At 36.5% G+C, this 12,703-nt stretch overlaps 1 protein-coding gene across 1 annotated transcript in view; it reads right to left on the bottom strand.

The window, feature by feature from the left end:
* Positions 1-12,703, bottom strand: part of DACH1 (dachshund family transcription factor 1) — a 440,456-nt gene that overhangs the window by 55,796 nt on the left and 371,957 nt on the right.

Raw genomic sequence — 12,703 nt, forward strand, 5'->3', positions numbered from 1 at the left:
ATAAAACCCTCTAAGATAAATTAATCTTTACTTTATTTATTGAATATTCTTCAAAATTTTAAGCAACTCAGAGTAATGTCTCGATATGGATTCCTTTTACTCTCACAGCGAAATCTTTTCATTCAGCTCTTTATTATTTAAACATTTTTTTACAGTTTCATTTCAGACACCAACGTTATGGCTTATTTTAGTTTATTATATCACAGAGAAAATTTTATTCATGGCAGGATTCTCAATTTTATAAATATTTTCATATTTCACCCCAGGAAAATTAATCAGAGCAATGTATTTGCACAGTCCTGATAGGATCTCTCAATTTTGCAAGTGGCTAAAAACTTCAGCACACTTGCCTTTATGCTTATAATTTGATTCCACTGTTCTCGATCATTCCTTTATTTTTCATTACAACACCTAACCACACAACACGTTTTCCAATTACCTCTCTCTGGGGCAGAAATATGGAAGTAGGCACCTCTCTGTTTCTAACTAATGTCAGAACAATTAAGTTCATCTCCCTCACCTTTCCACATGTCTAGTTAACAGGCCAAAAGGGAAGAGAAGTTGGGGAGGAGAGTATCGGACACAGGCTTTCTTTCTATTAACTGCCTCTCTTCTCACACTACACACTCCCTCTGCGGTTTCTCCTTTCACTCCCTTCTCTGTTGACTTACTGACAGGCGACCTGAGGCCGCAGGTTCTAGAAGAAGAAACAGAGTTAAGCAGCTAAAGTAGGACTCTCTGTGTTGTTATTTTTTTTTTTTATCACTCTTGTCACTGGGGGTTGAAGAAAGACTGCCGTGCAGGGGTAGGGCTACTGCATGGCTAATGTGATCAAGATGATCTTGGACACCCTTTACCTAGCTGTCATAAATTACTCCTCCAGACCAAGGCTGCTAGTGTTTTCTCATAATAGCTCCAAAAAGGCGCTTGTTAAACATCTATGTGCATGTGAAATTGTTTAAGAATGGAGAGCAATATTTTTCGATCAGCATCACCTTTGCTGTCACATGCTAAAGAAAATGTGGCTTAATAGATCATGGGGATAATAATTGCTTGTCTCTTGAAGAGAGGCATAGAACCAGATGACCACCTGAATTTGCTTTCAGCTTTAGAGACTGATTCCACAATTCTTTAAAGATCGTCTAAGAAAAAAGCACCATATGAATGTACACACACACACACACACATACATACACACACACATTTGAGTATAAGTTCCATCATTCCCATGACTATTTGATGTAACTTCAATACATTTATGCTTGACTATGTTTGGCTGTTGTGCAAATTAATTAATAAAATCACTCATGACACACATATTTACATAGCTAATATTTACTTAACATAAACAATGTGCTAGATACTGAGGACAGAAGGCTTAAAAACACAATCTACAAACCTCAAGTAGCTTAACCTGGACTGGAGTGACTGATCCCAATTGTTAGTAGCCAATTCCTAGAGTTAGTGAAATATTTTGTCCCCCAACATTATTTCATTAGCTACTCTATTTTTCCCAATATAGGATTCAAATTGTTCTGTGTGTGTGTGTGTGTGTGTGTGTGTGTGTGTGTGTGTGTGTGATCTGTTTTTCTGCAGTTGCTTCAGTGGAATCCTCATGCTCATCTTGGTCCTCACGGTTTCAACTATCATTCGGTATAGACTTGCATGATTGGGTTCATTCATTAGTCATTTTATATAGGAGAGATATTACATAAGGCCACTCTAAATATGAAGCTAAGAAACAGTAAAATTTAGAGCACAGTGACAACTAAAGAAATGAAAATAAAGGGTGATTCTTAAGATCAATATATATTTTTGAAAAGAAGACACACTAATCAAAGATCAAACATACAAAACAAAAATATTCCTTTGGGCTTCAAGACCCTACTAAAAAGTTGTCATCTTGTGGCAATTAACATCATAGAAAGTCTCATTTAGTCTCCTTACAAAGATGGTAAAATTGGGAATATAGTCCTTCCTTTTGAAATAAAAATGACCTTTGATATCCTAAATGCTCTAAGAAGATTAAAGCAAATGTTTGAGAGTCCAGACAACATGGAAAAGTTTTAACATTACCTAATCTCCACTGACTTCAAACAGTGAACAATGATGAAGCACAAATTCACAAAACACCTTATTCCAAATTGATATATCTGCACATACTTTTTTTTAAGTTTTGTTTGTAAAATAAAGTTTGTCAGATGGCATGCTCTTTGGATTATCACACCATTTGACAATGTAGTCTGTCTTCTGTTCTTGAATATTTTGCTTTCAAATAATTTTAAACTTATGAAGGGTTACAAGAATTGGACAAAGAATTCCTATATACTCCTGGGGTGGGTTGCATGGTAGTCCCCTAAAATATATATCCATGCCTAATCCCCGGAACCTCAGAATGGTAGCTTGCTTGGAAAGAGGATTTTTACAGATGTGATTAAGTTAAACATCTTGAGGTGAGGACATCATCTGGGTTTAGGATGGATGCCGAATCCAATGACAAGTGTCATTATAAGAGAAAAGCAGAGGGAGACTTGAGAGAAACAGAAGAGATCCACAGTCAAGAGGAAGAGGCAGAGTGGAGAGGGAGACGGAGATCAGAATTTCCCAGCCATAGTAAATGCATGACGCTGACAGACACCAAAAGCTACAAGAAGTAAGGAATGGATTCTCCTTTATAGTCTCTTGCGCGGGGTGGGGCTTATGCCTGCGAATACTTTGATTTTAGACCTCTGTCTTCCAGAACTCCAGAAAGAAAATTAATTTTTGTTGTTTTAAGCCGTCAAGATTGTGGCAGTTTGTTAAATCAGCCCTAGAAAATGAATCAACTCCTTACTCAAATTCACCAATTGTTTGCATTTTGCCATGTTTACTTTGAAATTATTTCTCTGCTCTCTCCCTCTCTTCTTCTGTGTGTATGTTTACATATGTTTCAACCATCTTCCCTTTTAATCCTAAAACGTCAATGCACATTTCATAAGTATAAGGACACACTCTTACCTGACTACAGTAAGTATAAAATCAGCAAGAATAACACACAGAGAATACTATTGTTTAATCAAGAGTTTCTATCCCGATTTCATTATTTGTAGGATATTTTACTGTAAAGAGTTAAATAATTAACACATCTTATAATGTACTTGACAAATACTTGGGGAATATTTTCTCTGGGTTTGTGGTTATATACTAGCCACTAAGATGGCCTCTGATGATTCCTCCCTCCTGTTATTCACATCCTTTCTAGAACCTTCCCCCTTAATCTGAGTCAGATCTAACAAACAGAGAAAAACAAATGTGTTAGTCTGTCACTTCCAAGATTCGGTTATAACAATTTATAGTTTCCATTTTCCTCTCTCTCTTTCTCTTATATTTCTTGCCCTGGGAAAAACCAGCTGTCCTGTCATGAGACAACCCTGTGGAGGTACACATGACAAGGGACTGAGGCCTGCCAGAAACCATGTGAGTTGGCTTGAAAGCAGATTCCCCCTGCCCGGTTGAACCTTTACGTGAGGCTATAACACAAGCTGACAACAGAGCTGAAACCTCATGAGACACCTTAAACCAGAAACACCTAGCTAAGTTGCATCCAAATCCTGATCCACAGAAACTGAGATTTTAAATGTGTGATGGTTTAAGCCACTAATTGTTGGTACAATTTGTTACACGGCTATTGATAACTAGAACAGGACCTCACATTTTGAATACTTTGGATTATGTATAGAAAATGACTTAGTGTCCAAGGTGTATCAACCACTTTGGACATGTAACAACTTCTTCAGCTTCGATTTTCTCAAATTAATATGTATATATAATACATATTAATATATTTTAACCTATATACATATTGAATGAGACAAACTCTAGTGTCACGCAAATGTAAAATTTCACATTCTCTATTATCTCTTATAAAAATTCTTAAAAATTAGTTGAGTGGATGGGGCACCTGGGTGGCTCAGTCGGTTAAGCGTCGGACTTCAGCTCAGGTCGTGATCTCACAGTTCATGAGTTCGAGCCCCGGATCGGGCTGACAGCTCAGAGCATGGAGCCTGCTTTGGATTCTGTCTTCCTCTCTCCCTGCCCTCCCCCATTCATACTCTGTCTCTCTCTGTCTCAAATAAATATTAAAAAATTAAAAAAATAGTTGAGTGGACATTTCACCCATATTTACCGGAGATTTCACCTATATTGACTGAAAAAGAATTGAATCACATAAACACAAAATAAAGCAAGTTATTGATTATATAGGTTTACAAACTCCATTTTACAAGGATTCTTAAATTTTCTGGCTTCATTTTATCAAATTAGAAAAAGTTCAACCATTTATAAGACAGGCACTCCGTACACCTGGGATGGAAAATTAGATGCAGGGAAGGGTATGTCCTCCTAAGAATAAAGTAAGCACTTTTGAAAGCCACACTAACTAGGGTACAATTTTTTAAGTACTCCATATCCATAGGGGACCAGTAGTTATGCCAGTTCTCAAAGGAGTTCTTGTTATTTTTAAATTCCTAAAAAAGAGTGGCTTATAACTTTCTTGTATTTTAATTCAGTTGCAGGGAACCACGGTGGTTTTCTAAAGGAAAATAGAACTGCACATAATACAATGTCATAAATGATTTCATCTGTTAACCAGAAAAATACTGATTAACATTTTAATAATTATATAATAAGTATAATGACAGTTATAACAACATACAATCAATTAGGATCAACTAGGATATAATGGACAAGATAAATAGAAAGCAGAGATGGAAGATAAGAAAACGTTTATAAATCCAAAATCAATGAAGTATGAAAAAATGATATTTCATTCTGCTCATCATATCATCTCATGATTTTCCTTGTATTTTAAGTCACATATCAATAAATGACTATCAGTAAGATTGATGCCTCTGTAAGACAGCTTTTTTTTCCATCCAATCTTATCACACGTAACAATTTAGCAGGATATCCTAAGGAACAATGTTGTTTAAAAAAATAATGGGCCTCTACTTTTAAAATGTTTTCTTTCCTGTTAATAAAATCTACTCAGTTGTTATTTTCATAACTAATCCCTTTGGGTTTGAATTATATATTCTCTTTCAAGTTCTTGTGTGTGTGTGTGTGTGTGTGTGTGTGTGTGTGTCTTTTTGTATCTGATGTCTTTTATTACATCATAAATTCCAAGTACAAAAATATTCACTTTTAGAAAACCATACGTTCCAAGGGAATTCACATTTATTCATCTTGATGTAAGTAGATAGCAACACTATTAAAATAAAAAAGTCTCTCTATTTAATGTTTACAAGTGATCTGGGATTTTGTATGAAAATATTATATTTTTATACTGGAAAAGTGAAAAAAATGTTGACAAAAATTCTAGAGAATATGATAATCTCTATGAATATTTATTTATCAAAATATGAATGTTTCTTTGCCCCTTTTTGTTACATTTCTATCACAGTTATATAGAAAGTTACATTTATTGGTGGTTTTTTTTAAACTCATCGGCCACATCATTCAACTGGAGTACAGGCATGAATAATCTAAAATACCAAGGGTTGGTATTTAAAAGATTTATTTGAAACTTATATTCAGGCATCAGACACAGTCATTTAAGTTGAGTTCAATCATATCCTCAATCCTAGTTCACTCCTACTGTAGGACTCTTGGTTTAATTTGGCAATGGAAACTAATAATAAAGTAGAATACTGTGATCCAGAGTGTAATCTTCAATTAGAAATGGCCATGTAAACTTTTTTCTTTCTATTTTCATCTTCTCATAAAATAACAGATTACAAAATATCACATCAAATTCTATTTGCATGACTTTCATGTATCTATTTCAAGTCTTACAAAATATCCAGGGGTATGATAGAGTAAAGCTATTTTCCCGTATTTAATTTTAAGCCCACTTCTCAAAATCTGGATGCAGCTATTGTAAAATGAAGAGCAAACCAGGCTAGATTCAGAAAGTGTGAGTTCAAGCCCTGGCTCTAGCAAGTATTAGCAAATAGTGGAGGAAAAAATCCATCTCTTATATTCTATGAGATTCATTTATTTACTAAAAAGATGATTACAAACTCAAAGGATTATAGTTTAAATCCAAGTAGATTATGTATATGAAAGTGCTTTGTAAAATATAAAATGCTAATAATAAACTCTCAATAATTAACAAATCACTAAGTGTATTATACATTCCCTTTGGTAAACTTGGCTTCAATGTGCCATGGAGAGAATCTTGCTCTTGTACCATAAGCACGAGACTTCTCTACTATTTCTCTCGAATGAGGCTCGTGATGATGAAGTATTACGTTGACAATAAAATTCTTACTATATGTTATTTTGGTTGCCTTAGACAAACTAACCCTGAATTAGTTCAGTGAACAGTTAAAATTAACTATGATAGAAATAACTTGAGAAAGGGCAAAAGGATATGAACTAGTTTATCAACTTCTCTTCTGGCAGCAGGACCTAGAGGAAATGGGTAAGGTGACTTACACAGAAAGAAAACAGTACAGATTCTGGAGAAATCGACTGTCAGAAACATAAAAACACTTACGAGTTTCCTTGGAACAGTATCTGGATTTTGAGTTTGGGTGAATGAAGGGAAGGATTTAATATGGAAAGGACATCATTGTAAGTGCGTGTTTGGCAGCATGCTGGAGGTGCGCTAAAATATACACCAAACTCACAGTTCTGCCTAATCTGATGCACTTTAAACTATGTATTGCACATATATGCACTTATCACCTGTATCAGTGGTTCTTACCTCTTGTGTAGTTTACCTTTGAGATGCTGATGGAAATCAGGGATCACTCCTTAAAGGTAAAAATAGAACATAGAATCTCAGCTCCCTAACACAGAGTAAGCCCTTATTAATATCTGTTGAAGGAATATGTGAATGAGAGGAGTTGAGGCTAAAGCTGGAGCAGTAAAAAGTGCAGAAATGAGAAAGATGTAAGTCTCTTGCACACCCTGAGGTTATATCACACCCATGATAGTAAAACTAAAAATACCTTCTATTGGAAAACCACTCTATTGATTACAAGACAACTTCATAGACATTATCTTGCGTGAGGAGGAAGCTGTAGAAAAAAGATTTTAAAAATGCATGCAATTATAATCTCAATAAGGTTATGGTGCCAAAGGATTGATTCAAATGGCACCCAGTGGTTATTAAGAAAGAGGAGAGATAATATTTACATGATACAAGTACAGAAAGGGTGAAGAAAATAAAATCTTCGTGGCAAGGTATATTAGAAACGAGCACTGAATATCGGGAAAGAATTAAACAGGAGGAGGTCAAGTGGTTCTATGAGGAAACCATGCAGGTTGACTGTTCAAGGAAAACCGGCATCCTGAGGGTCCCGAAGAAACTTTTATTTTTAAAGGGAAACCCTATTTTCTACCATTATGCTTAAAATGCAGTCTTTAATTTCTGGCTATTCTACATTTATATTTCAAAAATCTATGTATGAAGGAAACTCTAAATCAAGCTATAGATTAATAATTCCAGACAGAGACTTGACGGCAAACTCCTCACCGTCTTTCACACCTGAGACAATGAAACTACACACTCTGATATCTGTGTGTACATTTTTTTTCCTGCCACAGCTTCACAGCTTGGGATTTCTTGGCATGCGCGCACACGCGCGCGCGCACACACACACACACACACACACACACACACATTTACCTTTTAAACACTTCGGGTGGCTTTTACCCCTGGTTGTGTGTAAAAGACATAAGTCCTAGTGTTTATGAAAGAGCTGGCACAGCTATGCTGAAAAGATCCACTTCATTGACCTTTCTGTCTCTTCCGTGACCCTGTAGGTTTAACCTCACTGCTGATACTGCAAGTGAATATGGGAAAACATTTATTGAAAGCTGCATAACACACACGGTTATATTTCCTCGGTTGATGTTTTGCATATCTGCACAGTAGGGCCATTAAGGGTTCTAAGAGCACAACGGAAACAATCATAGCGTTTGTTTTTAGATGACTGACTCAGGACATGTACACCAGGCTTTATATAGAAACTGTTTTTGTTTTATTAAGGGACTGTTTGCCTGTTAGTGATAACATCATTAAAAATAAATGAAAGGGGGCTGGTAAAATGCTTCCCAAAAGCAGAAACCTAATTAAAGGTGATATGCCTGCTATGAGGCTTTTTTCAGGACTCAGAAATAGAACGAGGTTAGTTCTTTCTCATTTTATAAGGCCCAGAGAAGACCTCACACTAAAACATCACTTCTGATCTAATTTTCTATTTCTGTGTACTTTAATAATCTACTTTACGGGCTATGCTTGCCCATAGAAAGTGAGCTAGTTTTGTTCCCACAGATAGCTGCTTCATCATGTCGCAGTGTATGAAGAGAAAATCTGATGGTTCGGGTCAAACAAACAAAAAAAAAGCACTCTCCTTTTACAGCAAATCGCACTGGTTGCGATATACATAGTCACAGCAGTTGAAATAATGCACAAATATTTCATAATCCTAAAAGACCACTTTTGAGAGTCCGAGTTAATGGTAAAAAAACATTTCCAAATCATGGTTTATAATTTCAGAAAGAAAAAAAAAAGTAGACCCTTTCATTTTAAGGGGTGGAGTTACTCTAATTTCATGGATGGTGGAAAAAGCAGGAAACTGCATTCCCTTGATAACTCTGCCCTTATTGTGCTGTGACCTTGGCCAATTTACTTAAATTTACATCTGCCAAAAATGAGTTTCTGAAATGTGCTTTGAGAATTTTCAGGGGGGTGGGAGGGAGGAGTTGTCACATCAATTCAAGGCCTTTTCAAAATTAATATTACTTTAGAAGTAAAGAGAAAAAGACGAGAACACTGGGCTCCCTCACAGAGCACTATAGTTTGATACCCTGGTTTCTTCTTGTCACCTCTGCACAGTTCGGGTTCATTTATGAGTCTCCAAGCTGAAAATGAATCTTTTGCTAAGTAAATAAAACAGAACAATTCCCAACTTATCCCCCTGAAATGTAAAGTAGCTCTGGTATTATGGATTATTTAAAATTGGATTTGCACATAGGTGTTAGACTAAAATTATCATGGAATTATAAGAAGTGTGAGAAATCTTTGGAAATCATTTGGTGTAAATTTTCATTTTTCAGACAGAATAAGTCCGATAAGTGATTGATTGACCCAAAGTTCTTCAAGCCCAAGTTTGCAAATTCTCATTTCTTTCTTCATTAAAAGTTATAGTATCAATTTAGAGGAAATACTGGGAAAAATATTCTGAATGCTTCCAAGGGTATGCAAACCCACAAATATACATACACTTAAGACAACTGAAGCATAGCGGGATATTTAATAACTATTAAGGAATTTTAGGAGCGGTAATAATGTGATTGTGATTTAAAGACAAGAGCCCTTATTGTTAAGATATATACACTGGAAATTTAAAATATATATATTTACAGATTAAGTAAAATATGTTGGGGATTGAGTTCAAAATTATCTGAGGGAGAGAAGGAATTGGGTGGGGGAATTTATAATATCAGTTGGGGCTTGCAATGATCATTTTTAAAGCCAAATAATGGGTAGGCATATGAGGGGTTTGTTACTCTATGCTAATTTTATGCTTGTTTGAAACTTTCTATAATAAAAGGATTTTAACATAAAAATAATGCTATGCAGTAAAAATTCTATTAACTCATTTTTCTTTCAAAATTCAGAGGCATTGGTATGATGATCATCAGCGTTACCATCAAAATAACTAGCATATACTGAGTGCTTTCTGTGTGTGCAAAGCAATGTTCTAAGCACTTTGCATGCATTAACTAATTTAATCCTCTCAATAATTCTGGTAGATTGTTACTAGTGTTCTACTCATTTTACACATGAGTAGATAGAGGTAAACATAAGTTAATTAACTTGCCAAGATAACTCAGCTAGTAAAGAGAGGAGCCAAATTCAAACCTAAGTAGCCCTGCTCCAGAACCCTTAAACATACGAGGAGTAAAATGTAAATTATCTATAAGATTTTTTTAAATGCATTGATATATGTGTTCAAGTATAAGAAACATACATTCCAAAAAAGGTAATAATTTTATACTTATTTTATCTCAGACTAGAAAGAAAACTTAGACATTTCTATGTCATTCCTTCTTAATCAAGGGTTGACTTACTCCTTAAAACCTAGCCAGTGTTCATCTTAAGCAGCCAAGATTCATTCAAACTGGCGATTTGCACTGTCAGACTTGTAATCATTCATTTCTTTTTTAAGTTTATTTATTGATTTTGAGAGAGAATGAGTATGAGCATGACTCGGGAGAGGCAAAGAGAGAGGGAGGGTGAGAGAATCCCAAGCAGGCTCCACAATGTCAGCACAGAGCCTGATGCGGGGCTCAAACCCACGAACCATGAGATTATGACCTGAGCTGAAATCAAGAGTCAGATGCTCAACCAAATGAGCCACCCAGGTGTCCCAGTGATCATTTATTTTTGAGTCCAAGATATTTTACCTTAGCAATGAAATTCCAGATTCTCACCACCTGGGACTAGCTAGAGATCTCCAACCACAAGTACGGTCGACAATATCATCCATAATTTCAGGTGTCCACACAGGTATCTCCTGCAAATTCCCCCATTCTACACCTTTACTAAATGTCAACCATCCTGAAAAAGTGTATACTTTGTGAGAAATATTTAACCATGAAAATATCACTTTTAAAATGTCACATTCATTCCATTAGATAACAACAAAAACAAAAACAAAACAAAAAACAAGGGCTACTTAAAGATTCTTTTTTGGGGGCGCCTGGGTGGCGCAGTCGGTTAAGCGTCCGACTTCAGCCAGGTCACGATCTCGCGGTCCGTGAGTTCGAGCCCCGCGTCGGGCTCTGGGCTGATGGCTCAGAGCCTGGAGCCTGTTTCCGATTCTGTGTCTCCCTCTCTCTCTGCCCCTCCCCCGTTCATGCTCTGTCTCTCTCTGTCCCAAAAATAAATAAACGTTAAAAAAAAATTAAAAAAAAAAAAAAGATTCTTTTTTTTTATGTTAAGTACTGTTTTATTTTTTTTTTATTTTTTTTTTATGAAATTTATTGACAAATTGGTTTCCATACAACACCCAGTGCTCATCCCAAAAGGTGCCCTCCTCAATACCCATCACCCACCCTCCCCTCCCTCCCACCCCCCATCAACCCTCAGTTTGTTCTCAGTTTTTAACAGTCTCTTATGCTTTGGCTCTCTCCCACTCTAACCTCTTTTTTTTTTTCCTTCCCCTCCCCCATGGGTTCCTGTTAAGTTTCCTGTTAAGTATGGAATACTATGTGGCAATGAGAAAAGATTCTTAAAAAAGTTACAAGTGTTGAAGGAATTCACTCTAAGGAGCCAGTTCCATGCCTTACCCATTCGTCAGCTACAATTCAACCTTGAGTATTGCCACAGTTTATCTCCTGTACTTGTTCCAGTTTAGCATCTCCTAAAATTCCTCACCATATAACCCTAGCCATGAACTTGCCTCACTTTTCACCATGAGAACTTTGTTTAGGTTTCCAGAACCAGCCCCACTCCTCCCCTGACTCCGTCACCGCGCTCCATGCTCACACCAGAAGCTCAGGGAGTTCTTGGCTACCGCTGGGCTCTGGTGAGATATCAGGTACCAGGTTACTGAGATGTTGCCCTAGACATCAACTTGCTGATCTAGATAAATTAGCTTATGGAAGTCTGCTAATTGATCACAAATAATGACTCTTTCTAGGCCACAGCTGTGTTTTACTAGGTCACTTTCTTCTCACATCCCTTGTCACAATCTCCTGAGATGGGAAGCACAGCGTGTGGAAGTGAAAAGTCTCCCGAGCCGACAGCCTCATAGCTCTACACCTTCAGCTTCACTGTCTTGAACCCATTCGTGTTTTCCCTCCCATATGGAACAACTAATAACTAATACATTTCACCAGCACTATTTCAAAGGATCAAATTTGGTGAAAATTATAACCAAAAAACTTCCTTTGTAGGTTTATTTCTTGAAGTGTGTACAACATGAAAAACTGTGAGGGAAGTAACTCAGCATCTTGTTCACTGCTGTAACCTCAAAGGATGGTACATGACACAATTTTTATCATCGATTGGTTGAATACCTGATATAACTGACCTTCACTAGTTAGTGGGCTAAGCTCTTTGTTCTCATATTAATAAAGATAAATTTAAGCTGAGGTTAGTCTACATTTTAAATTAGTTGAGTCTGAATGAAGGAGAAGATATGTAATACAAAATGTTTGCACTTTGGGTTGCCTTTTTAGAGATGCGAATCCAGCATAAAAAAACTTTTCTATTTTCTTTACGACATTTCTTTAAAGTTTATTTTTATTCAGTTTGAGAGAGAGATAGCAAGTGGGAAAGGGGCAGAGAGAGAGAGAGAGAGGGAGGCAGAATCCCAAGCAGGCTCCACACAGTTAGCGCAGAAAACACGGGGCTCAAACCCACACACTGCGAGATCATGACCTGAGCCGAAATCAAGAGTCAGACGCTTAACAGACTGAGAAAGTCAGGTGCCCCTATTTATGATATTTTAATCTAAGTTTTAAAACCTCAAATTAAAAAATTGTGTAAATATATTTGTGGCTATCCAGTGCAGAAAGGGAACTGCTGATGATGTGTAAAAAGCATTAAGATTTGATTCATGAGCCTACATCATAAGTGATGTTGGCTGTTCTGGGCACTGGTGAACATGCCATGACAGAGGGTCTAGGCAAAGGCTGATAC

The sequence above is a fragment of the Lynx canadensis genome, chromosome A1 (genome assembly GCF_007474595.2).
Source record: "Lynx canadensis isolate LIC74 chromosome A1, mLynCan4.pri.v2, whole genome shotgun sequence".
NCBI classification, from domain to species: Eukaryota; Metazoa; Chordata; class Mammalia; order Carnivora; family Felidae; genus Lynx; species Lynx canadensis.